The 22,667-nt window shown below is 48.3% G+C and overlaps 1 protein-coding gene and 1 long non-coding RNA gene across 3 annotated transcripts in view; one reads left to right on the forward strand and one right to left on the reverse strand.

The window, feature by feature from the left end:
• Window positions 1-17,519: 17,519 nt before the first annotated feature.
• Window positions 17,520-21,220, reverse strand: LOC147248126 (uncharacterized). Of its 2 annotated transcripts, none has more exons than XR_015119451.1 (3): window positions 20,947-21,220; window positions 19,687-20,819; window positions 17,520-18,493 (listed from the first exon to the last, which is right to left on the reverse strand). It is a non-coding gene; the product is annotated as an uncharacterized LOC147248126 (long non-coding RNA). The 2 variants fall into 2 exon arrangements; XR_015119450.1 differs by having other exon boundaries at window positions 20,927-21,220.
• The window catches only part of zbtb16a (zinc finger and BTB domain containing 16a), a 129,624-nt gene continuing 127,747 nt past the window's right edge, over window positions 20,791-22,667 (forward strand). The window contains exon 1 of the mRNA XM_086226231.1: window positions 20,791-20,938. The gene's annotated coding sequence lies outside the window, so the exon portion shown is untranslated. The remainder of the gene's footprint in view (window positions 20,939-22,667) is intronic.

The following is a 22,667-nucleotide window of genomic DNA, read 5'->3' on the forward strand; positions in this document are numbered from 1 at the left end:
GTTCTCTTCAATAGAAACCCAGAACTCTCTGAAGTCTCTGGTTCAGGAGAACGTTCCAGAACCTCCCTGTTAACCACCGTTAGAAGAGCCGGTCCCGGCTCAGCTCGTGTGTGTCCTTGATATTGTCAGTTAGTTCCTTAGGGTAACGTGAGCAAACACCTTTATCTGCTTCTTTCACACACCTCTAGTTTTCCCGAGGCGTCTTTGAAATACTCGCGCGCCGCGTTCTATCCGTCAGAACCTTTCTCAGGAGGTTTGGATGGTAAACCAGCCAAACTAGTTGTTCCTTGACACGTTCTTTTCTATTTCCTGCCTTTAATCCTGAGTGCCACATTCGGCGTGATGTCCTGGCTCATAGCTCGTGTCCTTCTGTGCTCACCTCTGGTGTTCCTGCGTGCCCTCACCCGCTCTTCCACTCACCCCCTCACACCTTCACGCTCTCGTCTCCTCGGAGAAACCAAATGTCTGACTTCTCAATCCTTCTTTCTGGTTTGCTGTCGCTGCTTGCGCCTTTGTCAGAGATGATAAGTCTGGAGATGGTGAAAAACGTAAATGGGTCGGCGGCGTGGAGGAGGAGGTCGTGATCCGTTCAAGTCAGATTTGCTAACTCAGTTAAAACATCACCAGCGAAACTCACGTTCCTCTGGTCCAGGAAGTGACACGTTACCACTAACACCAGTATCACAGTCTCTCCGCCCATCTAACGCTGCGTCACAACCAACGTGGCTGACACGAGGAGGTTACAGCACTGATGTGAGTGTGCGTGCGTCAGCCTGTCAGTGGTAAGATTCTCCTCGTGTGGTACTCTCTAACACTGCAGTACAAGTACAACTGTAGTACTATTAGTCTCTGCTTCTCCAGAGGAGAAAATTGGAGGGTCAGACGTTCACCAACGCTCCTGCAGGCCAACATGAGCGTCTGAGCTCGTTGGACTCGTGTTGGACTGCAGGACCCGACAGGAGAACTCCTGCTGGATGAATATGATCAGTTAAAATGGACGGGCGTGTGACTGAATACAAACACACACACACACGCACACGCACACGAGCCATCAACAACCATCCAGTGAAATGAAAGAGTGAATTTACCGAGAGAAAGTCGTGCAGCATTGACGTCAGTCAGCTGCTGGTTTCTGGCACAGGTCTGACCTTCAACCCTCTTGAGTCTGACTGTGAGACCGTCGTCGAGTCGTCGTCATGGAGTTGAGCAAATGAGTCTGATTGGCCAGGTTATGGTTGTGTAGCTGATAGGAAACCACAGACTTTCCAGCAGCAGCGGCGATCGGGAGACCCTCAGTGCCTTTGAACGAGTGGCGAGCTTCCCTTCTTCCCCTCATCTCGTGTCTTTGATCGACTGGTCGATGGCACTCGTCCCGCCGCTCTCATTTATTCTGTTTGGATCTGAACTCGTATTCTGGGCCATCGTTCGTCGCCAGATCCGCCTGCAGGACCCACCTGCAGGACCCACCAGGTGCTGAGATCTGGGGGAACGTTGTTCTAAAGAGGTTCTCTGCTGGTCGTGTCAACGAACCTCCAGTTGGACCAAAATGATTGAACAGAAAAACAAAAAGGCACCAACTTTGCTTTTGTTTGTCGACTCCAGAATCAAAAACTGTAGCTGAGAGTTCAAGCTGGAGAGACCAACACACACACACACACACACACACACACACACTCACACACACAGGCTGCGAACGCACTACAGGACTAGCAGGTCACTTCTGGGTCCAGAACCAAGGTTTGGTCCTGATACATTAATCTGATCCCGTCTAAACTTTGCATGAAATACTAAAGTCCTGTTCTGGTCCCCTATGTGCACACTATGAATACACACACACACACACACACACACACACACTCATAAGCCTACCCAGACACAAACAATTATGATAAACTGTTCAATAATCAACTGAACGGCGCCCCCTGCAGACCAACTAAAGTTCAGTTTGATCCAGGCTGGGACCCCCGTCTTTAGGTTGGACACCTCTCTCACCTCACACTGTGGGTCTGTTGGGGGGGGGGGCTCATCGATCATCGCAAGAGAAGCACGAGAGTTGCAGCTGATCGCCATCGCAGCTTCGACGTGGAAAAGCGCAGGCTTCCTGTGTGGTAGTGAGCTGTTCTTTGTTCCGTGCTGTGTGATTTCCTCCTGTTTTCCAAATGTTTTATTTTTTCGCTTCAGAAAAAAAAAGTTGTTCTCAAAGCTCTGAAATGTAATTTTAAACAAAGGGAGAGATGATCCTGTTTCTGCTGGAGAAATACAGAGAAAACAGACAAAAGCACCACGCGTTCGTTTGGTTTGTTCACGAACGGAAGGATGCAGGTTCAGAACCAGGACCAGAGGGACCAGGACCGGGTCCGAGACCCGAGGAGGAGAAACACGGTGGACAAACTTAGTGCAGGTCAAAGGTCACAGCCACTGTCACTGGTGTAAATACTGAATAGGAACTAAACTCATTTTCATTTCTTGGTTAAACATTCACACGAGACCAAGAACTAAACTCAGCCCAGAAAGAACCCACAACAAACTAACAGAACCCGGTGGTTCCACCTGGTTCTGATGTTCTGACTCACTCCATCCATCCTGCAGTTCTGCTTATTGACCACTAGAGAGCAGCATCGACCAACGTTGCCTGACTGGGACGCGGGCTCATCCACAAGTGATGCTTTTAGCGCATGGAAGAATAAATGATTTGAACTTTGCATCATCAAATGTGATAAATATGTAGACGTCACTGGTGAGAAGTTACTGGAGTTTCATCGGAATTCTTCTCAAACTGGGAAACATCCAGTTCAGAGGCGGAGAAACCAACCAGAATATTAAAGCAGAGAAGAACTGAAGCGTCAGTGAATGCATCTTCACGGTGAGACGTTCAGGTGCGTGGAACCGCGGGACCAGAGGACACAAGACCACACGTCATTCTCAGGTTTGTCCAGAAGGGGGCAGACAAACCCAGGATGGTGGGAACACAGTGCTCGTGTTTGAGGAGGAAGTTCAGCCCAGAAGGTATTGAAACGACAAAGAAAACAATACACACTCAAATACTGCACCGAGTACATAGTTGGGAAAAATATATGTAAAAGTACTGCAAAAGTGAGGTGACTAAATTGCATGTTCGTTCGAGGAGGAAGTGAGTGGACAACATGTTGACCTGGACAGATAAATATGAACATACCTGAGTGTTACTGTGTATGTAGAAGTACCAGCGTGTACCTACACGAGTACAAATACTTGCTGCCTTTTTCTGTGTTGGTTAGAAATCCCACTGAGGGTGAATGAGTGAACCTTCCTCAGACGTGTACATACTGAACTCTTACTGTAGTTTTACTTTAGTACTGTGTTTCAGTATGATGTTTAGGTATGTGTACTTTACCAAGGTATTTGCATTTATGGGACTTTGTACTTTTACTTCACTACACTGACCTGAAACCATCTGTTACTTTGAAGAGAAAGATTTTGCAAAGGGCTGCCCTGTGGCCTCACAGCAAGAAGGTTCCAGGTTCGAGTCCCGGCTGCAGCACGGGGTCTTTCTGGGTGAGTCTCCATGTTCTCCCTGTTCCTGCTGGGTTCTCTCTGGTACTCCAGCTTCCTCCACAGTCCAAAGACATCAAGAGGGACCAGGTTAATCCAGACTCTAAATTGACCGTAGGTGTGAATGGTTGTTCGTCTCTGTGTTTTGGCCCTGCCATGGACTGGTGACCTGTCCAGGGTGAACCCCGCCTCTCGCCCGGTGACGCTGGGATAGGCTCCACCCCCCACCCCACCCCCCCGCGATTCTTAATGTAGGATAAGGGGAAGACAATGGATGGATGGATGGATTTTGCGTAGAAAACCTGATGAAGATGAAGTACTTTCCAACACTGGAATACTATATGTAGAATGTGTACTTTTACTTTTGATACTGAAGTCAACTCAATAGCAAATACTTCTCTGCTTTAACTAGTACTTTGAATGCAGACATTTTGTTACCAGAGTAGTTCTTTTATCTGGGTATTTATACCTTTACCTTGGTAAATTGTTAGTTTATCGATTACTCGGGAGTTATTGACCCGTTGGAGGGATTATGATCCTGAATGATGGTGAAGATGGGGACAGTGGGCTACCCTGGAGTCGGAGGGACTCTGTGTCATCTGCAGATTCTCAGGGGGTGATGGGGTGGGGGGGCTTAGCAGCGGCTGGCCCATCAGTAGGAGATCCGGGTCTGTAATCTCAGGCGAGGACGAGTCCGGCTGGTTTGGGAGGATGTTTGCGGCATCAAATTTTGAGGTGATTTTAAAGAATTGTGGCTTAAAACTCAGAGTTTCCCCGCACGAGAACAAAGACATGGAACATTTTTTGTGGTCCAAGTTGCTTTGAAGGATTAAAAAGAACTGAAATGTTGCACAAACAATCTGAGCTCGTGTCCTGCTGGCCAGTCCACGCCCAGCGTGCATCACTCGTCTCCTCCTCTGCCACTGCCGACCCCCACTTTAGCACACAGTGGATTAGGTTCCCTTACAGGTGGCCGTCCCTCCCCCAGACCCCTAACGATGGTCCAGTGTGGGTCCTCCAGCCTGAGGTTGTTCTAACGCTCAGATAACTGAAGCCAGACTTCAGCCTCGTGGCTTCACCTGCCTGCACTCACCTTTCCGTCTGCGTCGGTGCGTCACGTGACGTGCTGAGCTCGTGTCAGTCAGACTAATGACCTCATCATCGTCTGCTGAAGCTGCGTCTCTTAACCGTCCGTCAATCAAATGGAAAAAGATTCAGAAACCTTTCAGCTGCTGAGATGTCTCGCATTTCCAACGGTCGATGATGTCACGACGACGATGGTGTTGGGGGTGTGTTTCTTTAATGAGCTCAGGGGTTTTCAATCAGGAGCCATTTTCAGGAACTCATTTATAGTTTCCCATCATGGTTGTCATTTATCCGCCCGTTCGTCTCTCTCTGGTGTTGCCGAGGAAGATTCCTCAGGTGGTTAATGCAATAATTGTGATGATAATGTCGAGTTAATCGCTGAGATCTGGTAACACGATGAAGTCGGTCGGCAGCAATAAATGTGCCGAGTAACAGCCGGGATGGAATTTCATCCATCATCGGATACATGGGATGTCATTAAAGACAGTTTTAGTTTCATTCAGAGCCAAACGGAGGACGATTTCTCCCCCGTAGTCGCCTGTCAGCGTGTAACAGAAGGTCAAAGTTCAACCTGCTGACGATCCACCTGAGCTTCACCTGCTGTTCCTCTTCAAATACTCAGAAGCAGATGTTTGCACTGCAGATGTACTTCATCTCTTTGGAGGTCGTTCAGGAATATTTCTTTCTTCTATTGTGAGGAAGCAGCCCCCCCCCCCCACCTCTTTTTACCTCGTTTTTCTACATCAGCACAAAGGCAGCCAGCACTCCTTCCTGACCACAAGCCTCCACTTCATCTCTGCTTCCTCCCGCCTGGAGAACTTTTCTCTCCTGTTTACCATTTTGTCTGAAACTTTCGCCAGAAACCATCACCGAGCCGTGGTTTATGGCACGTGAACGCGAGGGCGTCCTACAGCCGTCGTCAGAGGTGTTCGTGAAGGCTCAACACGCGTAAGTTCACGCGTAGGGGGATGACATCACCAGCTGCTATCGCTGTGATTGGCATTGAAGGTCGCCAACATTTATTCTGCATCCTCGCGGTTTCGGTGCAAACCGACTGCTTAGTTTCTTTCCTGAAGACAAAACCATGAGACGTTTGTTGAGGTGAGTCAGAGTGACGTGAATTCATGTGCTCCGTTTTACATGACAGTCATTTTTACTTCATCCCGTGTTTTAGTGGCTTATTAACAGCTGTTTGTTTGCTGTCCCACGCCTCCATCTCATATTTGAAGAGAGACTTCTACACATTATGCAGATTTTTTTAACTTATTTAATTTATTTCATCATGTTGTGAACTGCTGATGAACGCTGACAAAGGAAAAATGAAGTTGGTCTTCTTTTTCAATATGCGTCACTTAGCTTGAGCCAGTGGGTCAAACCATGTTCTAGTTGGTGTGTTTGAATAGAATAAAAAAGGAAAAATAGAAGAACCACTCGTTACAATAAATGAATCCATCCATCCATCGTCTTCCACTTATTCCTACATTAAGGGTCGCGGGGGGGGGGTGGAGCCTATCTCAGCATCAACGGGCGAGAGGCGGGGTTCACCCTGGACACGTCACCAGTCCATGGCAGGGCCAACACATAGAGACAGACAACCATTGGCTCTCCCAGCCACGCCTACGGTCAATTTAGAGTCTGGATTAACCTGGTCCCTCTTGATGTCTTTGGACTGTGGAGGAAGCTGGAGTACCAGAGAGAACCCAGCAGGAACAGGGAGAACATGGAGACTCACCCAGAAAGACCCCGTGCTGCAGCCGGGGCTCCACCCACAACCTTCTTGCTGGGGGGCCACAGGGAGGACCACTGCTCCACCGTGCAGCCCATAAATGAATCAAAGAGATAATTCATCTCCAGCATCCCCCAGGTGATCACATGGGTTTTATCACCTAGGTGACGATGTGGTGACCTGTTGGGGTTTGAGTTTCCACATTTTCTTACTCCACTGGACCTTTCACAGAAATGTACCCGCAGTTTCAGCAATTTACAGAACCTTTGGGTTTTGATCAGCAGCTCTTCAGAAGGGCGCTTCTTCAAAGAAATAACTTCCCACTTCACTTCTTAAGCTGAACAAAAACTCCTCCTAAATGAATGGCTTTTGCTCACAGCTTGTGGCCGCAGCTGGCAGCATTGTTGCCTCCTCTCCTCCTCTGGCCACCGAACAGACGGGCGGAGGATGAAGGGCGACGGAGGGGGTGAACACAACAGGTACAAACATGAAACAGCTGCAATTACCACCGTCCGTCCCTCTGTCCGCCGCTATCTGGCTTGACGAGGTGTTAGATGATTTATTTTTCTTTATTTTCTGATGAGGGTTGCTTGGTTCTTTGGGCGACTTTTTTTTTTTTTTCACAGTCAATCATCCAGATGAAAAGCTGGGGTTCTGTTTCTGTTTCGCTTTAATGCTGCTCACTAGCATGTGAGACCGTTGATAATCAGAAGACTTGGATGCTTGAAGACGTTGACAGCAACACCTCCAGGCGTGCAGGGCAGAGATGGACAGACAGATCACCAAGTTCTGTTCTGGCTTGGTTTAGCAGAGCGGCTCGGGAGAAATTCCATTCCTTTCAATTTATTTTTAGAATCTGTTGGTGACTGAATATCTTGGCACTGGAGTCCCTCAGGAGTCGATACTGGGGTCGGTTTTATTTTGATAATACGCCTAAATGTAGCCAACAGAATTGCTGTTGATTGCTACACTGACCATGCAAAGCCCCTCTCAAGTCTTACGGAGTGTTTACATGTTTGGACTGAACGTGGTGGCTTGTTACAAGAATTTCTGGTCTTGTGAAGTCGGAGGCACCGGATGATTGATGAGGATGTGGATTAACCAGTTGGTGCGTTGGAGAGGTTGTGAGGGAAGTTTTGGACGTTTGGTCTCCGTGAGCTTCAAGCAACAGATGTGGCTGGCAATGTTTAACCTCAAAAAAAAAAAAAAAAAACTTTCAGAAAAACAGTCGGGACTCCAACCTGGAGGCTCCTCGCTCACGGCGGTGCTGCGCGGGGTTGACAGTCAGCTGTGCTTCATCAGGACCTTTTCACTTTCTTTTAAAAACCCTTTTTTTTAATTGAATCCATCAAATAATGAACAAAAATTCCCAGTAGATTGAAATCGTTTCCTTCTTTTATATCTTAAGTGTTTTTTTTATATAAAATACAGTGCAATTTATTGTTGTGTCAAGCTGTTCGTTCAAGCTCTTTTTTAATCTGTTGTTTAAACAGCAGATACGTTTGACAAGCGTCAGGAGTAAACCAAGCTTGTGTCAGCTGACATCTGCTGTCATTCCTGCGAGGACTCCGTCAGCTCTCCTCCTCGACCTCCTCACTAACAGAACAATACTCAGGTGCTTCCAGATATGAATCTCATAAAATCTGGTACTCTCATCATCTGTCACTCCACTGTAGCTCATCTCCTTTCATTCTTCATGTTCTTCACGTCCGTGTTTGCGCAGCAGTTCCCTTGACCTGCAACTTCCTTCCCACCTCCTCTTGTTCAGTTCGCCAGTTTCAGTTTGGAGCATGACTCGTCAAAACCGGCCAGCTCTTGTGTGAAACGCGCCCTTGAGGCCGAGCGTATAGACTCATCATTTTAAGTCCCCACCACAGTGAAAATGCATTTGTAACACAACTGGAGGGATTCGCACTGTCGGTGACATTGGTTCCATAAAGAACATGTTCTCATATGTTAGCATCAAGTGCTTCTCTATCTGAAGCTACAGCACGAAAGCTGCATAGACGCGACGCTACTGACACACATGCACACAGATGGGGCCTGCAGACCTCACGTATCACCCTCACTGGTCATGATGTCACTGACAGCGCCGACCTCGTCCTCGAGGATCAAGAACCGCCACGTAACCCTCCAAACAGTCCCAGAGTCCCATGATGCATCAGCGCTGCAGTGGCACTTCAGCCTACAGCTCGCAGACGTTTCTTTCTTTCCTGCTTCACTTCTTTCTGCCTCCAGAAGTCAGAAAAGGCCAGAAACGTATGTTAGCATGACGCTAATAACAACCAAGGGTCACTTCCGCCGGTGACCACGTTGAAGTGCCCTTGAGCAAGAGTCTGAGCCCGTAATTGCTCCCTATGCAGAAGTTTGAACAAAAAAAAGATTTGTTAGGAAGGAATGGTTGTCTCACCCCCCCCCCCCACGACTCGTCCGACATCGCCCGTATTTTTCAACAGCTTCACCTCGCATTTACTGATCGTTTTATGACAAGATCATCATTCCTTGACTTGGTGATTGATCATCATAGCAGCTCATTATATTGGGGATTGTGCTGTTGGTTGTCTTGTTGCCATGGCAGCCGCGTACCTGCCCAGCGTCTGTCAGCCAGGTCGGTCTGATTCAGCAGAGACCAGAAAATCCCTCAAACGCCGCGGCGCGTGATATGAAGTGAGTTCTTTACCTGTGCTTTGGGGTTAATAACTTGTCATTTGTGAGCCACTTTTCTTCTGCTCTGTCTTTCGTTGTGTGTTGTCGTCGCCTCCATTTGTCTGAGTTTGACAGCAGCTGGGAGAGTTTCGATGCTCTTTCTCTTAATGGAAGGATTTTGCAGGTATTGACATCCTGTGGACGCATTCCTGATCGAAGAGTACGTCATTAATGGGCGAATCATGAAAGATCAACCAGCGCCTCCCACCTGACCCGCTCAGAACCACCTGATTCATCGCCCATCGTCGTCTACCGCTTATTCCTTACTAGTAAGGGTTGTGGGGGGGTGGAGCCTATCCCAGCATCTACAGGCGAGAGGCGGGGTTCCCCCTGGACAGGTCGCCAGTCCATCGCAGGGCCAACACACAGAGACGAACAACCATTCACACTCACATTCACACCTACGGTCAATTTAGAGTATCAATCAGCCTCGTCCCCAAATTGATGTCTTTGGACTGTGGAGGAAGCTGGAGTACCAGAGAGAACCCAGCAGGAACAGGGAGAACATGGAGACTCACACAGAAAGATCCCGCGCCCGAGCCGGGACTCGAACCCAGAACCTTCTTGCTGTGAGGCCACAGTGCTGACCACTGCACCACCGTGCAGCCCGTACCTGATTCATTTTTATTTTAATTTTTAAAATAATTTCAGCGCTTTTCAATGAAGGATGTGAAATTCTGCAAAACTTCACGAGGACTGGAAGAAGCCACGAGAAATTTTCAGGGATAAAAACCACATTTGAGTTCCGTGAAATCGGCTGCTTCTATTGGACATCTGCAGGTGAGAGACAAATATCCCAGTTTGTTCGGAACAACGTTCCTCACATTGAGCATCCAAATACCATTTGATACGCCACAGTTTCAAGAGCAGACCTCGCGAATTTCCTGTCTTTGGCACTGATTGATGGAATTCTTCTTTTCTTTTCACCACTGGGGAGATTTGTCTTTATGTTTCTGCTCATCTGAACACAACCGTGATCTTAACTCAGCCCTAACCGAGTGTTTTTGCGTCCGAAGCGAATCTCATCAGGCTGAAAATGAGTCAGATCAAAGGCTGGGAATGATCGACCTGTTGAAACGGGCCTCGGCAGCCTGGGTGAGTTCATCTGGTTTCTGAAAATTCTCCTGAGAAACTTTATAAAGGTTTTTTTTTTGGCTGAAATCTCAAGGCCCACATCAGCATGTGAGGTGAGAGTTTGGCCAAAGCAAATGATTTTATGGTGTTGCAGGGCTGAAGCCGTCTATTGTGTCGCCTCCCAACTCGGCGCCTGCTGGTTTGATTCCCTGTGTTCCCTCCAGCTTGGTTGGAGTCTGCGCTGACACAATTGGTCATGTCTTCGGGTAGAAGCGGGATGAGGGGACGAGTCCTGGAGGAGGACGTGGGAGTCCCTGGAGCAGCGACCGGGACAGTTTGATGTGGGCGGGCAAATAAATAGATTATTAGAAAGAAAGGCCTGGTTTTTACCCAGATTTGGAGCTTATCGCCACCACGATTCCTTGTGCGTCAAAATAACTTTCTAACCGAAACGAATCGCCGTTATCTTACATGATCAGTCCACAGATATTGGGAGGGAGATGGAGGAGAGAGGGAGAGAAAAGAAGCGGAGAGATATGCTGGAGGATTAGCTGAGAGGAGCTTCCCTGTGGCGAGCGGGCCTTCTCGTTCCCAGGAACGCCAGCGGGAACACTGTAAGGTGATTACTGTGTCGTTTGCCATCGGTCCAGTGGTTCAGCACTATGGACACAAGAGCCTGACTGCCTCCACTCTGCACAATGGGAATCACAGACTTTACATGCTTCTCTCTCAGCAAAACCCTGCCAGAGCGCACAGACGGAGGAGATGTGGGTCTAATATGATGCGGCCCGAGAGTCCGTGATAGTCGTGGCCACCGACGCTGAACAAGAGAGTGAGACGGTCAGCAAAAGCTTCAGGAATCCTCCTCCACATAAAACAGCTGGGTTCCTAGTGTGTGTGTGTGTGTGTTGTAGGAGATGGGTGATGAGGGAAGGAAAGGTCGTTCATTTCTTCTCTCTGAATCAAAGGCAGACGTGGCCTTGCAGTGCAACACCATGGCCAGAGGGGGTGGACACGAGGCCGCGGATGGTTGCAACGAGCAGTCAAAAGAGGATAAAACACACACACACACACACACACACACACATGAAAGTAGGTGCAGCTGTGAGAACATTCCATTCATATATCTATGGGTGTCGCAGGTTACGTTCAGGCACAAAAACACTTGATGAGGTTTTTGGGAAAGACAGAAGTTGGAAGCGAGCACTCACCACTGGCGCCACCAAACTCAGCCGCTGGCTCCTGTCGGCCGTAGCTCGGATTCCAAAATAAACCAGGATCAGGATCCTCAATACAGCAGCCACCACCAGGGCGGCGTGAGCATGTGCCTCCTGCACCGCAGTCGCGTATCAGTCCATCCGTCGCTCCCTCCACTTCTGCATACGGACTCTTCTCCACTTCGATCGGTGTCATGTGACTTCCTTATCAGTGTCTTAACTTCCCCCGGCATTGATGAGACACTACAGCGATCTGTGTTATTACTGTCAGCAGCAGAGGGCGCCATGGCGCTTGTAGCCCCACCAGGTCAATAAGTGTTGTATGTTTTCATAGAATCCAGTGGTCATCATGAGGGGGAGACACGAATGAACACAGACATCAGGTTGAGCCTGGGAAATCACTTCTTTTACAGAAACTGTGTTTTCTCAGCTTTGTGTCTAAAAATGAGTTCTTCATGAAAAACAGTGTTAAATTGACTGCAGCACGACTGAGTCAGAATTCCATTCAAAAAACAGGCGTCATCTTGTTGAATGACGCAAACAAACACAAATTCTCGCTTTCTTCAAATCAACGTCACGATTTAGTTTCTTCTGCATTGTTTTGATTCGTTTTTAGCAAATAAATCCCTATTTGGAGGAGCCCAGGCTCACATCAGGCGCTACAGTTAAGTTGACGAGGTATTAATGCTCTACGGTCATTAAAAAAAGCACTGCTATTCATAATGTCATATTACAGTGAATCAGTTCACATTGTTGGGACAAAAGTACTTTATATATTTTGATGACAAAGTGATTCCACTGTCTAATTTTGCAACCTGAATTACTTCTTCAAATGTCTCTGGGACTTGATGACTGTGCAGCTCTGCATTAGACGAGCGTCCAACCATGAGGACTCATCGTCTGCCTCTCTAACGATCATTTTTTTGGTCAAACATTAAGAGAGCAAGTCAGAAAATAGGATGAAGTACAACTCATCAACAAAGTTATTGAGGCCTGTTATTTACTTGCACATCAGATTCTACCTCGATCATATAAGTGGAGTTTTTTTTCTCCAAAAACTGTCCTACAAAAACCCCATCTTGCCTCCCATAGAACCGTGCTGAGAGAGAGAGAGAAGTGTGGAGTTCCCATTTTTAAAAGGATTTGAGTGTCTGTTAAGTGGGTCACCTCGCTGAGCAGCGTCCAAGAGGAAAAGCCTCGCCGCTCTCGCCGCAGGATCCAGCAGGAAGTCGGCGGAGGAGCGACAGAGGGCCACACCGCTGCCGCCTAAACACACATCTTGGCGTGTGTGTAGCAATTGATTTTTTTTTCTGCTCATTAATATAATCTGAGGTGATGGCCTTCATTACTGCACCTTGGCGGCGCGCCTTTCAAAGCTCCACGTTGAGTCTGACCCAACACGGCCCACTCAGCTTCCTCCCTCCTGCTTCTCCTCCCCGCCGCCCGTCCTCCCGTCTTCATTTCTTATTGAGTCTTTCCCTTAACACATTACAGTGAAGTGAGATTCGTTTAAGTACACAGACTTTGTGCTAAACTCGTCTGTCGCTGGGCTTTTTCAGCTGCTCTGAGACGTCCAGGCAATGTCCTTTGAAAGGAAAGAGGCTATTAAGCGTCCAGGAAGGATGGAGGGAATCGGGGAGATTGAATGCAGGTAGACAAACAAATTCACACGCTGACACAGGGTGTGTGTGTGTGTGTGTGAGTGTGAAATGTACTACATCTTTTAACTACCACCTGTTTTTTTTCCAAGTATTTTCCAAATGTCCTCATCATGTGGTTACTGAGGTTTTACCAGTTTAATGCTGTTTCACTTGGTTTCTGCTCCACTACAGTAGGCGTCTTCACTCTCCGCGTGTGCCCGCTGGCGTTGGTGATCATCTGGTCCCCTCTCCTTTTCAGTTTAATCCCTTAAAATAACATCGGTGGTCAATAAACCTCAAGATAATTTAGCATAAAATACATCAATGAATACCAAAAAGAACCAGTATGTGAGTCTGAGTTGAGCTCAAGGAAATTCACTGTTACCAAAAATAAAAAGGTGCCCATCCTAAAGGAATACGGTACGATCAGCCAGTCACACGAGGAGATGCCCCTCCTGGTTCCTCCCCCTCTGATTTAACACATTTAGCATCTTTAACTCATTTCTTCCAGGATGTCAACACCTTCGCCGGCCTCGTTCTTCCCCCCGGGCCAGAACAAGAGTGCCGGGTGTGGAACAGGACTCCCTGAGGAAAGACCCGTCACTGTACAGTGAAATCCCTCTGATTCATGTGGTCAGCGTCGGCCTCGTCCACTCTGGCTCCTCCAGGCTCAGGAGGCCCGGGAGCCTGGAGGAGGATCGATCTCCTGTCAGACTGCAACCGGGGCTTCTCCCCTCTCAGATCACCACTTTTCCATTCCATAAAAAAAACATAAAACCATTACTTCACATTGGCTCACTGATCTTCTTGATTTGTTGAAATGAATTGAAAGGAATAAACAAATGACGAAAAGGGGCGTGAACAGACGCAATCGTCAGCAGGAACCAGGCGACTTGCGGCAGTGCCGTGAACAGTGGCGTGTTGCTCTACCTGGATGCATCAATGTGTTCGTGTCTGCACGATCTCACGGGAACACGTGAAACCGTCTCACAGGCCTACAGCAAAGTAACGTGGCGACGGAGAGATGAAGTCTGCCGTTGGAGGGTTGGCGAGCAGGGAAGAAACTTGAAACTTTGGTTTTTTTAACTTTCTAAAGTTTCTTGAAATTAAATTTGCTGACGTAAAATGTTTTATGATGTACAGACTTCGTAAGCGAGGAGGAGGAGGAAGAGCAGGAGGAGGAGGAGGAGGAAGAGCAGGAGGAGGATTACTCCTTGACACATGGACATCCTGAACCTGATGTATTCATCAATTTTGAAGGCAGTATGCTAACACTTCCCACCCACTACCATTCATTGTGCTAAGCTAACTAGCCAAAGAGTCTCTGCCTTCTTGTCTGGTTCTGGAGACGATGGAAAAGAAGAGACTTTCTGATGTCAGAGTTCTGGGTGTGAATAGGACTCAAGCCCTTGTTTGGACTGGACCACCATCCCAGCATGGCCGCTAGCACCGACGTCCTCCCATTTTTACGGCAGTAACTGGTTCTTTAACCTTTGCGTCTTCTTACCGGGCACTTTTTTTTGCGAGTGACCTCGCTGAGGTTGCCACCAAGCTGTAAATGAAAACAGCTTTGAGTTCCCGGGAAGCACTGAGGCCTCGCTGATGATCGCATGTTGTATTTGATATGAATAGGATGAAATGTTGCTGCCTGACTGACAAACTAAATCAGGCTAACAGTCTGTTTTTCTTTATAATCTAGTTTTTCTGGTTTCCTTTTCACAGTAACTCACTAACAAGACCTAACAAGATATATTCGTACACACAGGCAAACCTCTGATGACTAAATAACATTTACATAATGATGTTATACTGTCGTTTATTTCTACTCCGTTATATTTCAGACTGAAATATCCTGGCTTTTACGCTGCAGTCACTGAAAATAATGAATGACAATTAATGTTGACAGACAAACTCAAGTTTAGCAGTAAACTGAAGTCCTAAAGTGTGCAGGAAAACTCACTGCATGAGGTTCAATAATCTCAATCAAAAGTAGAACTGACGAGTCCCCTTCAGAAACACGCCGGGCAGCGTGCAGAATTAGAAGGCCTTCATTGGCCCTGCTGGTATTTGTTAAAAAAGACCAACTTGTTGCAGCTCCGACGTCTTCATCAGAGTCGTTGCTAAACAAGCGAAAAGTCGTTTTAAAAATGAAGTCTGTTGTTGTTTCATACACAGTCGCCCACAGATTGAATCCTCGTGTGTTACGTCGTGTCTTTAGTATATCAGTGAACAAATGTGCGTGTCAAGATTTCGTACAAAACACTAAATATTTGAGTCACCCTCAGCCAGCTGATCGTCTTCGTAAGAATCACGCAAACACGTCATCGGTGCCGTGGCCGCTCAGTTCCACGCCGATTGCAGCATCTCAGGTCTTCACCTGAAACTGACCACACAAACGGCGTTTGTCCGGCTGCCATTCTTCAGCCATTGAGGATGAGAGGAGTATTGATCCGGGGGATTCTTCTAAGCGCTCTAGTTTGTCCTGGGAGGGAGCAGCCAGAGGCCTGGAATGAAGAAGTAAACAGGCTGGTGGTAAATAAAAGACTCAGGTCAACATGGCCACTTCAGCCATTAACCTGAGGCAGGTCGGGCCATTGGGAGGTGGAGCGGTCCAACCTGTACCTGGGTAAATACAGGAAGCCTCAGGGGTCACAAAGCCTGAAAGGACGCACAGACCAACATCATCTTTGCCTGAAGATTTCACGACTGCTTTATGGAAATTCATCAACATAAAAAGAGATTGGAGAAGCAGTTCAATTAAGTTTAAGTGGGTCTTGGCTTTGCTCGTGAGCACATGGTGAGCAAAAATACTTCCCAACCAAATCCAGCAAAGGTCGAAGGTGAGGGTTAGGGGTCAGAGAGGCGTGGCCTCAGTGGTGGAGACGCCCCCCAGGTTTACACAAGTGTAAAAAGAGTCCATTCAGTCTGGCTGCCGAGGCAGAGTTTCACAAAGGTCCACTGTGTGGGGCCAACACACACACACACACACACACACACACACACACACACACACACACCTCCTCCATCCACATGCCAACACACAGACAATGGGGGGTTTCTGGTCAGCAGAGCCACATACATGTTAACCTGGACTGCTTTCCTCCATTAAAACTGAAACACAACCCAGGTTTGGTCCTCAGTTCAAACCTGAATGGAAACAAACAGGTTTTCCTCTTCCGTCGTGTTAAATTTAACACTTTGGCAAAATAATGAAAGATGTTTTACGATGAAGAAGGGAATGAAAAGTAGGACAAAACCAGTTTAGTGACATAAACCCTGGAGGAAGTCAAAAAAAGGATCTTAAGAATGGTTGATGACAGCAGGAAAATCTGGCCAGCAGGCCAAACGAAGCTCAGGATGATTCTGGTTCTTTTGCATGAATGTTTTAGTCCAGAAATCACATGAAAACATAAAAAGTAACACTTTGATTTGAGCTAAAACGAACCTATAGAACTTCCCATTTGATTTGAGTTGGTTTATTTTGATTATTGATGATATGGCTGGATAAAGGAGACGTGGACGATACCAGATGACGACCTGGAGAGTTTCTGGACGGCGTAGCAGTTGTTAGCCGTCAGTCTTCGTTAGCTTCAAGCTAAATACATGTGGCTGGTCCTGTCTGCCGTCATTAGTCTGAAGCACTTGAAGATAAAATAAAATAAAAGACATGTTGGGACTTGATGACATGAGTACATGAAAACAATCTTAATTTTGCAGGGCTGTGTTGGTATGGTTTAATATCAAAACTATAAAAATGTATTATTACAGTCCATTCATCCATTTTCTATATTCGGTAAGGGTCGTGGGGTGGAGCCTATCTCAGCTAGCATTGGGTGAGAGGCGGGCTCACAGGGCCATCAGGAGCAATTCAGGGTTCGGTGTCTTGCTCAAGGACACTTGGACACGGTCACCGGGGTGAGTGAGGATCGAACCAGCGACCCTTCAGTTTACAGTAGTGAAGTATTTGTACTTTGTACCTCTGCTACTCATAAATGGAAATGCTGCAGGGACACAAAGGACACACCACCAACTGTAGATAACGGAGCTCTGCATCAATCAGCCCCCCCAGCTCACAGTCCCATCTCCAGCCCACCTTCCTCCAGGCAGCCTCTCTCTGCCTCATGGTATCATCGCAAGTGCAGTGATGATCTGGTTTTTATAATTTAGCCCTCATCTTCCTTCCTCTCGGTAAAATGGTGGATTATAACCAGATTAAGGGAGTGCCTTTTTCTTTATCCCTGGGTAAGCCTGCGCAGCATGCAGCTCAAAGGTAATGAAGCACTCCGTGATCCCTGCCCGGATGAATCTAAAGATTCCCCGAGCACTACTGTACTTTAAGGGAAATGAGATTTCCCTGAAAGGCCCCATCAAACCTGCACTTCCCATTTTAGAGCAGCTGGGAGAACATGGACCTGTTGCCTCCTAAAAGACAAAAATAAGACACAAACTTCTGACAGGAAAAGATGTCAAAAGGCCAAGGAACCTGCGGCGCGCGTCCTGTCGCTGAGGGAGCGTCCGCTCAGCCCTGCCTGACGCCAACCTGCCAAAATGTGCTTTACTTTGACAGTGATTAGACTCGATTTAATGGAGCTTTAATGATTTCACTGAGGGAAAGTGGGTCAATGCAGCAGTGGCAAATAGAGCATATGAAGAATATGACAATATATTATTCACAGCGGTCCTGTATCAGCCTTTGGAATTTAATGTACACAGTGGAGGGCAGCCGCGTCCCTAGAAACGACATCAGTGAGGTCAGAAAGCAGATCTGTCAGGAGCGCCGTGCTGCGACGACATTCAACATTCGGGAAGTTGCTGAAATGATTTCATGTAATAAGTGAAAACTTTTTCCTTCCATCAAAAGACACTTCAGCTTCATTGCAGCCGAGCAAAAAAATCCTCCTGGCACCCGGGTTTCCTCTGCGTTCAGTCACAGGTCACATGACCCTGCAGGAGGGGAGACGGACGTTTATCAGCTATCGCTTCGTTTCCAATCTCAAACACAGGTGGGACGGGCGGTTGAAGCTCCGCCATCCAAAAACATACACGGAGGAACGTCGCCACCACGTTTTGTCCCATCAGCCACAAACTCATCTGTTGGCGTTCCAAGTAACGTGTCTTTGAAATCCTGGTTCAGTTCCCAGCGTTGCCGCCATCTTAGTTCGGCGTCCGTACGGACACATTTAGCCGCACGGAGCTGGATGAGGGTTTGTGTCCTGGCTGCTGCACTAGCGCCTCCTCTGGCTGGTCAGGGCGCCTTTGGGAAGAACAGGAAGACAGCAAGAAACTGTGAAAATGTAGGACGAAAAAATGGAAAGTGAAGAGTCTCTGTGTCTCTGAAGTTGGAAAAATGTGCTTAACTTCAGGGGCTTTTCCCTCACAAGCAGCGAGGTGTCCCCAGAGGGACTCCAGGGGTCCTGCTGCACATCTGTGCTGGGAGACGATCACGTGGCACAAGTGTTGGATCCGGCCCCGGCGGAACGATGGTGTATTAAGATGAAGAGAACCACGAGAGGCTGTTGTAAAACATGGGAACGTCAGCTTTAATCTGGCTGAACGTCGTCCACCAACAACGCCTGCTTGTTTCTCTCAATTTAAAACTTGAACTCAAACTTTTTAAACTTCCTTCCTGTCTTGACCAATGGCTGCAGCCGCTGCTTTCATAGTAAAAACACACTCAAGTGAAATAAACTTGAGTGATGCTGGAGCTCTAATGATGTTCGTTAGCTAGAGGCTCTCCTTCACCCACCATCACTCCATATTTGACTTCTCTTGCTCCTAAGTGCTCCCTCTTAGCCCCCCCCCCCCCCCCCCAAAGTCACAGCTACACACACTGGCCGACATTCATGCAACCAAAAGAAGAAAAAGAAGACAAACGAAACAGTTTGTCTGTTTGATTTTAGTGCGGCTGACGCAGGGGGACACGACCTCGTTGGCTGTTACGGGTTTTGTTATCCAGACAAACAATGCAACTTTTACATCCTCCAGCAGGTCAAACTCTTTGCGTGATGAAGAGTTCAACGTTCAATGCCAAACAAGAACTTGTGACCTGCAGCGATGAGCGCGGCCTACGCCGCTCTCGCGTCAACACCCCCCTGATGAGGGCTGATAACCTGATAGCAGCGGGAACGACGGGTCAGAGCTAGGGAGTCTGCAAATGATCACTCAGTATCCCCCATCAATCACTCCCTGACGACGCAGCGACAGCGTCTCGAGGCCGGGCCCCGAGTCCATCGCGTCTTCAGGGTGTTCTGAGCGCTGACCGGGCGGCGCTGGATGGTCAAGGCCTCAGTAGGGCTTTGAAAGAAAATTCCTTCTTGAAGAGCAGAGAGCTGCAGCCGGAAGAAGGCTGGAAGACGCGACGAGCGTCGCCACTCAGTGGACAGGCTTCGTGACCTCGTGGGTTTGAAGCATGGCGAGACCTTCGGCTGAGGGAGAGTGAGAGAGAGAGAGAGAGAGAGAGAGAGAGAGAGAGAGATCCCTCCTTCCCGCCATGTTTGACTGTTCACACAGAAACTATCTGGCTGATTTTCATGAAACCTCGTGGAAGGGTGAAGAAAGGAGCAGGAGGAAGTCATCGTATTTTAGGCCGGATGCGTCATAGCGCCACCAAGTGGCAACAGGAAAAGTTACATTCTTTCTCCAGTGTGATGTGGAAACACCTCAGTGAGACTGTCAAACCTGTGAGCTTTGGTTAAACATCGGTTACCGTGGCGAAGCAGCCATGTTGGGTATTTGACCATAGAGCAGGAAGGTGTAGCAACTTGACGCCGCGTGGTCGGACCTGGACGCAGCTCTTGTGTGTGGGCGGAGTCCCGGTGCGAAGACGAGCTGAACTCAACTCCCGGGACACGAGGTCGATCCGGCAGGTGGAGACGGAAGTAAAGAGCCAAAAAAGGTGGAGAATCACAGGCTCAGGCGGGTGAAAGTCTCTCATCCGTTTGGTGGAAGTCTTCCTCCAAGCATCGATGGCGGTTGTAGGATGTTGAGGGAAAAACGCTGCTGTTTGCTCCGATTGAGCTTCAATGAGCAGGCAGTAAAACCTTGAACATTTCATCTACTATCGGTCAGCTTTGTGGTGAAGGAAACCCTGAACCGTTGTGAACGTCTTCCCTACGCAACATTTTTATTCTGCAAGTCAACAGCAAATTCCGGCCCGTCTGATTCTTATTTTTAATGCTCTCGCTCTTTTATCCATTTATCTTCTTCTGAACCATCAGTGGCCAAAAAAATGCTGCTATATTTGCTCTTATTTAATTTAAAAAAGTAAAAATTTTGAACATTTCATCAGCTATCGGTCAAATAAAAAAAAAGATATTGAAAGAAACCTTGAACTGCGGTCATCAAATGTCTTCCATAAAGAAAATTTTTACACTGCAACTTAGGAGTCCTCAGCAAATTCTGGGCTGTCTGATTATTGTTCTTTTCTTTGAAAGAGCGGTCACGTCACCCTTGTCCCGGTTATATCGACCCGGGTTCTGTGCTGGAATCCACGTTTTCTCTCTTTAGATTTGTATATTTCTTCATATTCTTGGTGTTTTATTCTTGATCATTTGCCGGCCTCAGTTACTTTTCCTCCACTTGATTTCGCCTGCAGGACATCCCCCCTCCACCCCTGGATGGCGCGTGAGAACAACCGTAGGGTGCGTGAGCAACAGCTGGAGGGAGGGAGCGTCGCTGCCTTTCACTCTCCTACTGTAATCCAGCCATTTGACATGAGACAGCCCCCTAGGTGTCTCACTTTCTCAGGGTTTTGCTCGGGCTGGAGCGCTGCGCCGGCCGCCCGCCCGCCTGCTGCTGGTCTGGTTGACTGGCTGCTGACGTCACCGCCGTGTTGATTTGCTAAGGCGAGACAAGAAAGGGAGTTAGTGCGTGTTGAGAGAGCGGGTACTGCGAACTGCCTTACTATGCTCTAGCCCCGATGCCCCCTGCTCCAGACGGGATCTAACCGTGCAACTTAGGTGAGTACCGAGCTGCCGCCGCCGCCGCCGCCGCCGCCGCTGCTTCCCCCGGCGACAAGTGCCAGACGCGCGGCTCCGCACGCCTCCGCTCCTCCGTCTACTTTCATTCACCATGTGGATGTTTGGATGCGTTCGCCTCGCTTGTCCTCGTTCAACCTCACGCTTGAAGTTGACGACGCGCAAAGTTGCGCACCGGGAGTGTTGCACGGCCGCGCGTGAGCTGCTGCAAGTGTTGACCCGGTTGAGCTGCAAGGTGTTTTTTTTTAAGTTTTGCATATACGGTGGAGATGTAAAGGTTGACGTAACCCCCACCTCCTCCTCCTCCTCCCTCCTCCTCCTCCTCACCCCTCTCCACCTTCTCCCCAGCAGAGGACACGGAGTTGCGGCCAGACAAACGTATGACGCCGCCGCGGCTCCATGTGGCTCTCCGGGAGAGAAAATTTGATGTGATATTATGCTGTTGGTGTCTGACAGCTCCAGACGCCGTGATGACATCACGACCAGCGCCGGGGTCTCTACTCTCAGCACTCGCGCGCCGCGACATTGATTGACAGTTGATCGGTTCCCAATAATCTGCTGGCGCGGTGGTGATGGGGGGGAAAGGGGGGGGGGACCAGCAACAGATGCGGGGGGGGGGGGGATTGATTTGTTATCGAGGCTGTCTGCTCTTACCCCTTTGCTCTCACCCCTCTCTCACGCCTCCTCGCGCTGGCACCTCCACAACCCAAAAAAACCACAAAAAAAAAAACAGCCAGCGTTTCATCAAAAGTCCACCTGCGATCCGGGTCTAGTGGACTTTCAGCTCGCGCGTTTGTCCTCCTAGGAGATGCTGCACCGTGTGTGTGTGTGTGTGTGTGTGTGTGTGTGTGTGTGTGTGTGTTCTTGCTGCCGCTCGCGCTACGGCAGTCAACTCGTGATCGGGATTGATTATGAAGTCGGTCCCCGTGAGCTTATTGTCCTGGGGGGGGGGGGGGGGGGGGTGTCTTCTGCCGTCATGTACTTCATGTTTTTGCGTAATGGGTGCGTGATTCAAACCGGTCTGGACCCGCACGGCGCTGCTTTTATTAATAACTAGTTGTTCCGGAGCCGCCTGGTCCGTCGCTCGGTTGTTCTGGAACCTCCGAGCGCAACAAGCTGCGGTCATTCAGGGGGCCATAAATCGCAGCTATTGGCGCACCTGTACTAAAGATAATGTCGGGTTTCTGCGTGACCTCTGCTCGCCGCTGAGGAGCTGCGGTTTCATCCTCCCCGCATCGATGATCTGATTTATTTTACCTGAACAAAAGCAGCCTCCACCAGCGGCGGCGGCGCCGGAGGCTGCCGGTGCTTCCTCTTTATTTGTTTTGTTTTTGTCTTTGAGCGAGCAGACAGGAAGGAAAGCAGAGGTGCACGCAAACTTCTCCTTTTATTCTTAATTTTTATGAATTTGTAAATCCGTGATTTCTGGATGAGATCGAGAAGGCCAGTCGTTTTATCAACGAGCTGAATTATGCAGCCAGAGCCCAGCTGATGGAGGGCTTTCAGGGCCCGAGCTGAAAGTGATGTAGGAGGAAGAAAATTCTGATATATTTGCCGAAAAAAATCGATTTCTTTTTGTTTGCGTTGATCCATCCTATGATATTAAATCCGTGATAAAGGAGACAGAACAATTTACAATTCAGCAATAAATTTAGTCGTCCAAAAAGATGCATCACTTCACATCTCAGAACCAGAACTTGTACCAGTAGCA

Source organism: Aulostomus chinensis, chromosome 15 (genome assembly GCF_037954235.1).
Source record: "Aulostomus chinensis isolate RoL2024-O1b breed Wild chromosome 15, RoL_Achi_v1.0, whole genome shotgun sequence".
NCBI classification, from domain to species: Eukaryota; Metazoa; Chordata; class Actinopteri; order Syngnathiformes; family Aulostomidae; genus Aulostomus; species Aulostomus chinensis.